Here is a 13738-nt window from a genome sequence, read left to right as displayed (position 1 = left end):
ATCTCTCTGTGAGACACGCCAGACTTATGTCCTAAGGGTGCAGATTTGGGTGTGAAACCTTCAGCTGCCTCCTGTTCTCTTACTTTGTCCCTGTATCTGGGGCTCCCAACCGAACAGGCTGAGAATTGGGGCATCCTCCCAGAAGGGGTTGCCTCAGTCTTGGTAGAATTCAAACAGTACAACTGCAGTCGAGACTATCGAGAAGATCCAAAAAGTACATAGAAGGTTTACGGGACTAACTTTACTTTATGGAACTTACTTGGAGAGATATAATGTATGTCTTGGGATAGACGCTGACTCCTAACTCGAAAACTTGAGTTTTGGGGGAAGCTACTACTTTTGGAGACGAATGGCTTGAACATGAGACAAGGGGAAAGAGGGAATATGAAATAGCCCTCCTTCCTACTAGGAGCCAAGTGGTTCCAATAACAGAGCCACTTTGTCAGATGTATTCCTGGACTCAAGTGAGCACGCACGCTGAGACTTTAGACTATGCTAAGTTGTTTGACACAGAACAAGGAGAGAAGGAAACTCCTGGTAAATTCCTAGATAGATATGGGAGGCTCTCTGCAAGTTTACTGATGTCAATCTTGAAAGTGCAGGAGGAATAGTCTTCAAAGATAGATTTCTCACTCAGTTGGCTCCAGATATCTGCTGTAAGTTACGAAAATAGGCATTTGGACCAAATCAGTCTTTAGAAAAACTGTTACAGCTGGCTCAGACAGTATATTATGGTAGAGAATATAAGAAGGAAAATAAGAGGCAAAAAAGAACCAGGCAAAAGACTGAAGCCTCAACAATGGCTATTAGATCTGCTCTGAAATAGCCTGAGAAGAATGCCCAGAGGAACCCAGGTGAAAGGGGATGGGCTTGCTATTACTATGGAAAGGAGGGGCATCTCAAGTGAAGTTGCTCTCAGGGATCTAAGCCACTCCTGGCTCCATGTCCGGTCTGTAAAGGACCACACTGGAGAAGAGACAGCCCTCTGAGGCATAGGCCCCAGGGGTCGGACTCAGGACAGTCAGGACTGAAGGTTCCTGGGAGTCCCCAAACAAGCTCCCATCCTAATAACACCTGAGGAACCCTGGATATTAATAACTGTGGGGGCCAATCAGTCGATTTTCTTTTGGACACTGGGGCAACTTTCTCTGTGCTCACTGAAGCCCCTGGTCCACTTTCCTCCTGATTCACTACTGTAATGGGAATGTCAGGATGAGCCAATCGCTATTATTTCAGTCATCCTTTAAGCTACAGCTGGGACTCTGTGCTGTTTTCTCACGAGTTTCTTAATGTGCTGGAGTCTCCCTCACCCCTTCTGGGGAGGGATATACTGAGGAAGCACTAGGCCTCTGTTTTCATGAATGTGTAGCCTGCTCTTTCTCTCCCAATAATTGAACAAAATGTAAATCCTAGAGGGTGGGCTGATAGAAAAACTATGAGTCGAGCACAAAATACTGTTCCTGTTGTTATCAAGCTCAAAGACCCTCACCTATTTTCACATCAAAAGCAGTATTCATTAAAGCCTGAGGTGTTCAGTTCAGTTCAGTTCAGTCACTTAGTCATGTCCAACTCTTCGCGACCCCATGAATTGCAGCACACCAGGCCTCCCTGTCCATCACCAACTCCCGGAGTTCACTCAGACGCACGTCCATCGAGTGGGTGATGCCATCCAGCCATCTCACCCTCCGTTGTCCCCTTCTCCTCCTGCCCCCAATCCCTCCCAACATCAGAGTCTTTTCCAATGAGTCAACTCTTCGCATGAGGTGGCCAAAGTACTGGAGTTTCAGCTTCACCATCATTCCTTCCAATGAAATCCCAGGGCTGATCTTCAGAATGGACTGGTTGGATCTCCTTGCAGTCCAAGGGACTCTCAAGAGTCTTCTCCAACACCACATTTCAAAAGCATCAATTCTTTGGCGCTTAGCCTTCTTCACAGTCCAACTCTCACATCTATACATGATCATAGGAAAAACCATAGCCTTGACTAGATGGACCTTTGTTGGCAAAGTAATGTCTCTGCTTTTGAATATGCTATCTAGGTTGGTCATAACTTTCCTTCCAAGGAGTAAGTGTCTTTTAATTTCACGGCTGCAGTCACCATCTGCAGTGATTTTGGAGCCCCCAAAAATAAAGTCTGACACTGTTTCCACTGTTTCCCCATCTATTACCCATGAAGTGATGGGACCAGATGCCATGATCTTTGTTTTTTGAATGTTGAGCTTTAAGCCAACTTTTTCACTCTCCACTTTCACTTTCATCAAGAGGCTTTTTAGTTCCTCTTCACTTTCTGCCATAAGGGTGGTGTCATCTGCATATCTCAGGTTATTGATATTTCTCCTGGCAATCTTGATTCCAGCTTGTGTTTCTTCCAGTCCAGCGTTTCTCATAATGTACTCTGCATATAAGTTAAATAAGCAGGATGACAATATACAGCCTTGACGTTCTCCTTTTCCTATTTGGAACCAGTCTATTGTTCCATGTCCAGTTCTAACTGTTGCTTCCTGACCTGCATACAGGTTTCTCAAGAGGCAGGTCAGGTGGTCTGGTATTCCCATCCCTTTCAAAATTTTCCACAGTTTATTGTGATCCACACAGTCAAAGGCTTTGGCATAGTCAATAAAGCAGAAATAGATGTTTTTCTGGAACTCTCTTGCTTTTTCCATGATCCGGTGGATGTTGGCAATTTGAGCTCTGGTTCCTCTGCCTTTTCTAAAGCCAGCTTGAACATCAGGAATTTCACGGTTCACGTATTGCTGAAGCCTGGCTTGGAGAATTTTGAGCATTACTTTACTAGCTTGTGAGATGAGTGCAATTGTGCGGTAGTTTGAGCATTCTTTGGCATTGCCTTTCTTTGGGATTGGAATGAAAACTGACCTTTTCCAGTCCTGTGGCCACTGCTGAGTTTTCCCAATTTGCTGGCATATTGAGTGCAGCACTTTCAAAGCATCATCTTTCAGGATTTGAAATAGCTCCACTGGAATTCCATCACCTCCACTAGCTTTGTCCATAGTGATGCTTTCTAAGGCCCACTTGACTTCACATTCCAAGATGTCTGGCTCTAGGTCAGTGATCACACCATCATGATTATCTGGGTCGTGAAGATCTATTTTGTACAGTTCTTCTGTGTATTCTTGCCACCTCTTCTTAATATCTTCTGCTTCTGTTAGGTCCATACCATTTCTGTCCTTTATAGAGCCCATCTTTGCATGAAATGTCCTCTTGGTATCTCTAATTTTCTTGAAGAGATCTCTAGTCTTTCCCATTCTGTTGTTTTCCTCTATTTCTTTGCATTGATCACTGAGGAAGGCTTTCTTATCTCTTCTTGCTATTCTTTGGAACTCTGCATTCAGATGCTTTTATCTTTCCTTTTATCCTTTGCTTTTTGCTTCTCTTCTTTTCACAGCTATTTGTAAGGCCTCCCCAGACAGCCGTTTTGCTCTTTTGCATTTCTTTTCCATGGGGATGGTCTTGATCCCTGTCTCCTGTACAATGTCATGAACCTCATTCCATAGTTCATCAGGCATTCTATCTATCAGATCTAGGCCCTTAAATCTATTTCTCACTTCTACTGTATAGTCATAAGGATTTGATTTATGTCATACCTGAATGGTCTAGTGGTTTTCCCTACTTTCTTCAATTTAAGTCTGAATTTGGCAATAAGGAGTTCATGATCTGAGCCACAGTCAACTCCTGGTCTTGTTTTTGTTGACTGTATAGAGCTTCTCCATCTTTGGCTGCAAAGAACATAATCAATCTGATTTCGGTGTTGACCATCTGTTGATGTCCATGTGTAGAGTCTTCTCTTGTGTTGTTGGAAGAGGGTGTTTGTTATGACCAGTGCATTTTCTTGGCAAAACTCTATTAGTCTTTGCCCTGCTTCATTCCGTATTCCAAGGCCAAATTTGCCTGTTACTCCAGGTGTTTCTTGACTTCCTACTTTTGCATTCCAGTCCCCTATAATGAAAAGGACATCTTTTTTGGGTGTTAGTTCTAAAAGGTCTTGTAGGTCTTCATAGAACCGTTCAACTTCAGCCTCTTCAGCCTTACTGGTTGGGGCATAGGTGTTAAGGAAGGGTTAAAATCCATCATTGAAAATTTAAAGGAGCAGGGGCTATTAATTCCCTGTAATAGTCCACGCAACACTCCTATTTTGGGTGTAAAAAAGTCAAATGATAAATGGAGACTTGTTCAAGATTTATGAAAATAAATGAGGCTGTGGTTCCTTTTACTCATATGCCAAAAACAATATTTTCTTGCTTACAGGTTTGGGTAAACACTTTTACTGGATGGATTGAGGCGTTTCCCTGCCACAATGAACAGGCTAAGGAAGTTATAAAAACTTTAATCCATGAAATTATTCCCAGGTTTGGGCTGCCACGGAGGCTCCAGAGTGACAATGGCTCCGCCTGTAAAGCTGCTGTAACTCAAGGGTGTCAAAAGCTCTAGGAATAGGCTATCACTTACACTGTTTCTGGAGACCCCGATCTTCGGGAAAGGTAGAAAAAAAGCTAATGACATTATTAACCCTGTATACGAGACAGCAAAAGAGACACTGATGTATAGAACAGTCTTTTGGACTCTGTGGGAGAGGGAGAGGGTGGGATGATTTGGGAGAATGACATTGAAGCATGTATAATATCATATATGAAACAAGTCGCCAGTCCAGGTTTGATGCACGATACTGAATGCTTGGGGCTGGTGCACTGGGATGACCCAGAGGGATGGTATGGGGAGGGAGGAGGGTTCAGGATGGGGAACACATGTATACCTGTGGCAGATTCATTTTGATATATGGCAAAACCAATACAATATTGTAAAGTTAAAAAATAAAATAAAATAAAAGAGACACCTGCATAAGCTAACTCAGGAAACATAAGACACTTGGTTTAAAGTCTTACCCATAGCTTTAATAAGGGCTCAAACTGCCCCTAAGAAGAAGGGACTGTCTCTATGACAGACTGTTTTTGTGCACAGATATTATCATAGATCCTGAAGCCTTAAAATTAACTATGTGACTCAGCTTTTAGCTTTTCAAGAGACATTACTGGGAGATTAACTTCTGACCCAGCCTTTGAGTCAAACAAGCTGCTGTTTGAGCCAGGAACCAAGATGGACCTAAGAATCTAGGTGGGCTTGCTTCTGCTGACTCGAAAAGTCCTGAGTCCGCCTCAAGACAGCACATTTCTGTCCTGGACTCATTCCTACGCTGCATTCCACAATTGGTTTAATTTCTGGGTCTGCAGAGCACTCCCCTCCTCATCAACTGAAGACTTCCCACAGTGGGTTTCTCCACTTCAAGGAAAGGACTTTCTTCAACTCTGAGAATACCTTCACCGACAACAATCATATGTGACACCTCTTCTTGATCTGATGACACCTAACAATCCTAAGATGGACTGATGTAACTATGGACATAATGTAACTTTTAATTTTGATTATGTTTTAACTTTCTTTAATGACTATTTTGCTGAACATAATAAGGTAAATAAATGGGTCTAGATCTGGTGGTTTTTTCCCTGATGTTTATCAAATATGGGATGAGGTCATATGGCTAACTCCTAAAAAGGGACACCTGCTATCTAATGTTCCCATATACTGGGAACAAATAGAGCCATCCCCAGAAGTTAGCTGACAACATAATTATGATTGGAAACAACTGGGATTTTTGCCTCAAGAAATATACAATACAATCATTCCTGTGTTTTCCAATCCCCGTTTGTGTCCTCCTTTTGCCTGGCCTGGGGCTGATTGGGACTGGATCCCTCAGTCACACTGGTCTGCTCCAAATGGGACCTACTGTATATGTGGCTCTTACCTATGGGTGTGGCTTCCCCATGGCTGGATAGGAAGATGCACTCTAGGTCTAACTTTTACTCATGGCTTCATATTTTCAGAGCTTCCAGAGAAGCCTACTAATCTGCCACACTTAAAACTCATTGGGCAAGATCTGTATTTCACTGGTATAATTATCTGGCTACAATATTCATTCCCTCTCTGGGTTATTATGCTACAAGTTGATGCTCTGATTAACTTTCAGCTCTTAATGCTGAACAAATACAAATTAGGTGGTTTTACAAAACAGATCGCAAAGAGTTGGACACGACTGAGCGACTTCCCACTCACACACACACACAAAACAGATTGGCCTTAGATATTCTAACTGCTGCACAAGGAGAAACTTCTGCCATTATTCATACCTAATATGAGTACTAATTTTACTCACTTTACTAAACACATGAACAAGATGATTCAGGCTATGGATTCTCCTGAAGCCTCAGTCACCTCACTTTGGGAAAGGTTAACTAGCTCCCCATGGTGGAAAACTATCTTAATCATAATAATTCTAATTGTCCTGTTTTACCACTTGCTCCCTGCATCTGAAACTGTGTAACTGGATTTGTTTCTAACCATCTGAAAGCTTTTAAGTTACAAATGGTTGTCCAGGTTCCTGCAAGTGCGGCAGCCTCCTCCAACTATTACTTGGGGCCCCTGGATCAGAGACCCGCCATATGAGGGTTAGGAGAATATGTTGCCTCAAAAATTTAGGGACCATGCCCTATCACAGCAGGAAGAGGTTATGGAATGAAAATGATGCCCCTTTCCCTTGGCAACATAATTCTCCTAAAAGAAAAGGGTGAATGAGAGAGTCAATTCCTAGGCAGGTTGATAAGTCTGGGGTCCCTGAGGAAGAGAAAGGGGTCTGGGGTTCTCAAGGAGGAGGAAAGGACAAACTTTTTTTTCCCTCTACATTCCTTAGTCACATAAAATGGATTTTTTCTTTAAGCCTAGAACTGATAATTACACAACAAACAACTCAGTTTAAACTCTGTACTAGGCAGTATATAACAACAATGTATCCTGCTTGAGGACAGTTTCTCCTTCCTGAAAACCTTCTGGCTAATCCTGTTATCTTAAAATGTAAATTATGGGAGTGGGTCTGGTAAGATCTTTACAACCTTGAGATATTCTTTTGATTTATTGTAATAACTCATGTCAACGGACATGAGTTTGAGTAAACTCTGGGAGTTGGTGATGGACAGAGAGGCCTGGCGTGCTGCAGTCCATGGGGTCGCAGAGTCAGACACGACTGAGCAACTGAACTGAACTGAACTGAATAACTAATTTAAAAAGTATATAACTCCCTTACTAACACTAGCGAGGGGGGCACTCTCCGTCCCCCTTCTGATGTCTATGTCAGAAGTTTTCTCTGTCCCTTTTCACTTTAATAAAACTCTGCTACACACACACACACACACACACACAAAGTTTCCTCTATGCATATATAGCGTTTATTACTATTACCGTTGAAAATAATCTGCATTTGTTATTGGTAGTGGGATTGAAATAAAATACATGTCTGACATTTTAAGATTTAGGAATTGTTAGGTAGGTAGAATAGGGAAAAGGAGTCCAAAACGGTGGTGGCTAAAAGACAAGGAAGGTCAAAGGAAGGTCCGAGGACCAGAGTGAAGACTTCAGGCAGAACAAACAGCACTCCTGGCTAAGCCCAATTTGCATAGGGCAGGCCCAGGTGGAGGAAAAAAACATATAAAAGGAAGAGCCAAAGCCATGCACTCCTCCACTCTCTTCTCTTTGAGTCTTGGATTCTCCTGCTATCTTCTAAATAAAATGGAGCTGTAACACTGATTTGCCTAAGAGCTGTAACACAGTTTGTCCAAGACCCGAGAGCTGTGATGCACCGAGGGCTTTAATGTCCGTTGCTCCAAATCTTTGTTGTGACGAGACAAAGAACCAAGGAACATACACTCGCGTGACAGAATGATTTCAAAAACTATTTTACTTAGATTTAAAGATAATAAAACCAAGGCAAAGAGAAGTTAAGTTAGTTGTGAAAGTCAAAGCTATAAGGGATAAAGCAGAAATTCAAATTGATTTCTTTTTTATTTTATAGTTTGAGTGATGGGTTCTTTAGAGGTGTACTGTTTAATTTCCAAGTATTTGGAGGGATTTTTCTAAATATCTTACTGTTAATGATCTCTAATTTAATTTCATTGTAGTAAGAAAACAAACTCTGTCAGATTTCAAATATTCAAAATTTTACAGAGCCTTATTTTTATTTTTGGTAATAATGTCTTTTCCTGCGATCTACTTTGTCTGATATTAACATAGCTAAGCCTGACATAAAGAGAGGTTTTTATATTTACTGTATGTCATATCATTTTTCTTTCTTTTATTTTCAAACTATGTCTTTTTATAGATAGCCCACGGTTGAATCTTCTAAATTAATCTAGACTGATAATATCTGTCATTGATTAATGCAAAGAAATAGAGGAAGACAATAGAATGGGAAAGACTAGAGATCTCTTCAAGAAAATTAGAGATACCAAGGGAATATTTCATGCAAAGATGGGCTTGATAAAGGACAGAAATGGTATGGACCTAACAGAAGCAGAAGATATTCAGAAGAGGTGGCAGGAATACACGGACAAACTATACAAAAAAGATCTTCATGACCCAGATAATCACGATGGTGTGATCACTCACCTAGAGCCAGACATCTTGGAATGCAAAGTCAAGTGGGCCTTAGGAAGCATCACTACAAACAAAGCAGGTGGCAGTGATGGAATTCCAGTGGAGCTATTTCAAATTCTGAAAGATGATGCTGTGAAAGTGCTGCACTCAATATGCCAGCAAATTGGGAAAGCTCAGCAGTGGCCACAGGACTGGAAAAGGTCAGTTTTCATTCCAATCCCAAAGAAAGGCAATGCCAAAGAATGCTCAAACTACCACCAATTGCACTCATCTCACACGATAGCAAAGTAATGCTCAAAATTCTGCAAGCCAGGCTTCAGCAGTACGTGAACCGTGAACTTCCGGATGTTCAAGCTGGTTTTAGAAAAGGCAGAGGAACCAGAGCTAAAATTGCCAACATCTGTTAGATCATCAAAAAAGTGGGAAAGTTCCAAAAAAACATGTATTTCTGCTTTATTGACTATGCCAAAGCATTTGACTGTGTGCATCACCACAACTGTGTAAAATTCTTAAAGAAATGGGAATACAAGACCACCTGACCTGCCTCCTGAGAAATCTGTATGCAGGTCAAGAAGCTACAGTTAGAACTAGACATGGAACAACACACTGGTTCCAAATTGGGAAAGGAGTACATCAAGGCTGCATATTGTCACCCTGCTTATTTAACTTATATGCAGAGTACATCATGAGAAATGCTGGACTGGATAAAATACAAGCTGGAGTCAAGATTGCTGGCAGAAATATCAATAACCTCAGATAAGCAGATGACACCACCCTTATGGCAGAAAGTGAAGAAGAACTAAAGAGCCTTTTGATGAAAATGAAAGAGGAGAGTGAAAAAATTGGCTTAAAACTCAACATTCAGAAAACTAAGTCATGGCATCTGGTTCCATCTCTTCATGGCAAATAGATGGGGCAACAGTGGAAAACAGTGACAGATTTTATTTTTGGGGGTTCCAAAATCACTGCAGATGGTGACTGCAGCCATGAAATTAAAAGACTCTTGCTACTTGGAAGAAAAGCTATGACCAACCTAGACAGCATATTAAAAAGCAGAGACATTACTTTGTCAACAAAGGTCCGTCTAGTCAAAGCTATGGTTTTTCCAGTAGTCATGTATGGATGTGAGAGTTGGACTATAAAGAAATCTGAGTGCCAAAGAATTGATACTTTTGAACTGTGGAGTTGGAGAAGAGTCTTCAGAATCTCCTGGACTGCAAGGAGATCCAACCATTCCATCCTAAAGGAAATCAATCCTGAATATTAATTGGAAGGACTGATGCTGAAGCTGAAACTCCAATACTTTGGCCACCTGATGTGAAGAACTGACTCATTTGAAAAGATCCTGATGCTGGGAAAGATTGAAGGCACAAGAAGGGGTAAACAGAGGATTAGATAGTTGGATGGCATCATTGACTCAAAGGACATGAGTTTGAGTAAACTCCGGGAGTTGGTGATGGCCAGAGAGGCCTGGAGTGCTGCAGTCCATGGGGTCACAAAGAACCAGACACGACTGAGCAACTGAACTGAACTGAAATGAACTGAATTGGAATGTTTAGTCAATTGTTTTAATATGTTTAACGTAATTACTAATGATTTGGTTCAACCTTAGAGTATTGATGTTATCTTCTACTGTTTCATTCATTATTTGTTCTTCTTTTCCTCTTTTCTTGACTTATTTTCAATTCATTAAATATTGTTTAGTATATAATCTTCGTTCATTATTGGTTTCCTAGCTATACTTTTAATATTTTTAATGATACTCTAGGGATTATAACATGCATTTTTAACTTAACCCAAGCTACTTAAGAGTTAATACTGTTGTTAACTCTTATAAAAAGTTACTGTTATTACCTCATGTAAAACAAGAAACAAAAACAAAATACTTTAGTACTTAAATTCCATTTGTGTCTCCTCCCATAGGTTTTTGTGATATTGTAGTCAAATATCTCACATCAAAATAAGTAATCTTACTATGTATTATTTTTACTTTAGATAATATAATAAAATGCTGTTTTCTCCCTTAGTCATTCATCTTTAAATAAATTTTGAGAAGAAAAATATTGTTTAAGTTTACTCATTTATTTATACTTCCTGGTGCTTTCATTCCCTTTTGTAGACCCAAATTTAAATCTACTGTCATTTATTTCAGCTTATGCCTTACCATTTTTCAAAGTGAAGATCTGCTCCATTAATTTTTAAACTTTTATATAAAAATGTTCTTATCTCACTTTCATTTTGAAGAATTTTTTTTGTTGAATTCTGATTTGACATCATTTTTCTTTCAGCACTTTAAGCTTCCTCTTTTATTGTATTTTGGCTTCCATATTTCTGATTAAATGTTACCTGTTATTTGTATCATTGTCCCTTGTGAATAATGTGTTGTTATCCTTTGTCTGCCTTTAATATTTTCTCTCCATCTTGGGTTTTCAAAACTCTGCTGTTCCTAGATATGGTTCTGTTTATATTTATTTTAGTTGGGGCTAACTGTGTCTTACTCTTTTTTTAAACCAAATTTGGAAAATTTCCAATAACTACTTTTTATGCCCTTTCCTCTCCCTTTTCTCTTTGAAACACTTACATGTAGCTCAGTTCAGTTCAGTTCATTTCAGTCGCTCAGTTTTGTCTGATTCTTTTACTCCCCCATGGCCTGTAGCATGCCAGGCTTCCCTGTCTGTCACCAACTCATGGAGCTTCCTGAAACTCATGTCCATTGAGTCGGTGATGCCATCCAACCATCTCATCCTCTGTCATACCCTTCTCCTCCTGCCTTCAATATTTCCCAGCATCAGGGTCTTTTCCAATGAGTCAGTTCTTCACATCAGGTGGTCAGAGTATTGGAGTTTCACCTTCAGCATCAATCCTTCCAGTGAATATTCAGGACTGATTTCCTTTAGGATGGACTGGTTGGATCTCCTTGCAGTCCAGGAGATTCTCAAGACTCTTCTCCAACACCACAGTTCAAAATTCTTTGGTTCTCAGCTTTATAGTCCAACTCTCACATCCATACATGACTACTGGAAAAACCATGTGGGTAGATGACTTGTTACTGTGTTTGAGAATAAGTCACTGAAGCATTAGTTAATTTTTAAAAATATCTTAAATGATACTGTGTGTTCATATTGGATAATTGCTATTGATTTGTCTTCAAGTTCACTAAACCTTTCTTTAGTACTAAATCTTCAATCTGATGTTAAAGTCAATCTGTATATTTTTATTTTAGATATTAATAGTTCATTAATCCATGGTAAAATCTCCATTTGTTTCTTTTCTATAGTTTCTATTTTTGTGTGTTTTGAGATTCTCATTTCTTCACTTATTATGGCCATCTTTGCCTCAAGATCCTTGAACCTATTTTTTACAGCTTCTTTAAAATCTTTTTCTACCAATTCTAACATGTGGGTCATCTTGGGGTCTGATTCTATGGACTATTTATTTTCTTAAATATGAGTCTCATTTTCCTATTTCTTTGCATGTGTAGTAATTTTTAGTTTTATGCTAAACATTTTGGATGAAACTTTGTAAGGAATTGAGGAATGACATCATTAAGGAATGACATTAAGGAATAGCATGTCATTAAGGAATGACATCATCGCTGCAAACCTGTAGAATTTTTTTCTTATCAGGCAGTTAAATGGCAAATACTCTTGTTCTTGTCAGGTGTGGTTTTTCAGATAGGTCAATTTTGCCTTTGAGCTTAATTCTAAGGTGTGATTCTTTCTGGAGGTTATGGTCCTAACTCTTAAAGCATTGTCTTTCAGGAATTTTAGCTGAATGCCTGAGGTACTCAGTGAGCTCTCTTAACACTGGTTCTTCAGTATCTCCTATCACTGCAGCTCCTCTGGTATTTTCATTTATTACTTGGTCCTGCAACAGGCAGTCTCTGCTACATGAAGTCTTACTTTTCATATTGGTCAAGAACCTGCAGCAAATCTTCATGCAGTCTTCTACCCCCAACCCCCTCACATATCTATTTCTCCTTCAGTCACCTGCTATGTAAATTACAGGGTTTTTTATCAGCCTGATATTCTAATATCTGATATTCTAAGAGACTTTGTTTTCTTGGGCTCCAAAGTTACTGCAGATGGTTACTGCAGCCATGAAAATAAAAGACACTTGCTCCTTGGAAGAAAAGCTATGACTAACCTAGACAGCACACTGAAAACTAGAGATATCACTTTGCAGACAAAGGTCCATCTCATCAAAGCTATGGTTTTTCCAGTAGTCATGTTTGGATGTGAGAGTTGGACTATAAAGAAAGCTGAGCATGGAATTGATGCTTTTGAACTGTGGTGTTGGAGAAGACTCTTCAGAGCCTCTTGGACTGCAAGGAAATCCAACTCCAATACTTTGGAGTTTCACACTTAATGTGAAGAACTGACTCACTGGAAAAGACCCTTATGCAGGGAAAGATTGAAGGCAGGAGGAGAAGGGGACAACAGAGGATGAGATGGTTGGATGGCATCACCGACTCGATGGACATGAGTTGAGCAAGCTCCAGAAGTTGGTGACGGTCAGGGAAGCCTGGCGTGCTGCAGTCCATGGGGTTGAAAAGAGTCGGACAGGACTGAGCGACTGAACTGAACTGATATTCTAATTTCTGCTTCCTCAGCTCATTGAGATTGAAGTTTAATTCCCTGAGTTTGGTCAGGAAAACCATGGTAGTCATCGTGTATATTACCCTTCTCTCAAGGATCAAAGTCCTGCTGACCGTTTTCCAGTGCCTAAAAAGAATTGTTTCATATGTTTTGCCTAGTTTTATACTTATTTATAGCAGGAAGGCAGGCCCTTTTATACCAGTAACTGTCATGGCTGGAATAAAGAATCCATGGGTTTCTGTTTAATTTTCACAAAACTTTGTGGGATGTAATTTGTGAAGTAGGTACAGTTATTATAACCTAAATTTATGGAGAATTAAACTCAAATGAACTGGTGAGTGGGGGGAATCACATTTAAAACCTGGGCAGTCAGATTCAGACTCCATGAATCTTATTTAATAAATGATGCTGCTTCTGCAATGTGAAATTATATTTACTACCTTAGTTGCATTTATCACACTCTTTTTTCTCATATTTATTGACATTTGTTTTTTAAACTTTGCTACCTCTTCTAATGTATACAAACAACACAATTCCTGTTTACAACTGCTACCCCACTGCCTAGCACAGGCTCTTGGTTAGCATTCAATAAATAATTGTTGAATGAATGAACATAGATGAGAGAATTATAAAACAATTTTGAAAAG

At 39.9% G+C, this 13738-nt stretch overlaps 1 protein-coding gene and 1 long non-coding RNA gene across 3 annotated transcripts in view; one reads left to right on the top strand and one right to left on the bottom strand.

Moving 5' to 3' along the window:
- LOC129643876 (uncharacterized) overlaps positions 1–5483 on the top strand; it is a 66313-nt gene extending 60830 nt beyond the window's left edge. Inside the window, exon 3 of one of the 2 annotated variants that reach the window (XR_008710567.1) lies at positions 5244–5483. This is a non-coding gene — a long non-coding RNA (uncharacterized LOC129643876). Of the gene's footprint in view, positions 1–5020 lie in introns of both variants that reach the window. The other variant, XR_008710566.1, reaches the window with a different exon arrangement.
- SPATA16 (spermatogenesis associated 16) overlaps positions 1–13738 on the bottom strand; it is a 245846-nt gene that overhangs the window by 178257 nt on the left and 53851 nt on the right.

Source organism: Bubalus kerabau, chromosome 2 (genome assembly GCF_029407905.1).
Source record: "Bubalus kerabau isolate K-KA32 ecotype Philippines breed swamp buffalo chromosome 2, PCC_UOA_SB_1v2, whole genome shotgun sequence".
NCBI lineage: Eukaryota > Metazoa > Chordata > Mammalia > Artiodactyla > Bovidae > Bubalus > Bubalus kerabau.
This window is presented reverse-complemented; position numbering and strand designations above follow the sequence as displayed.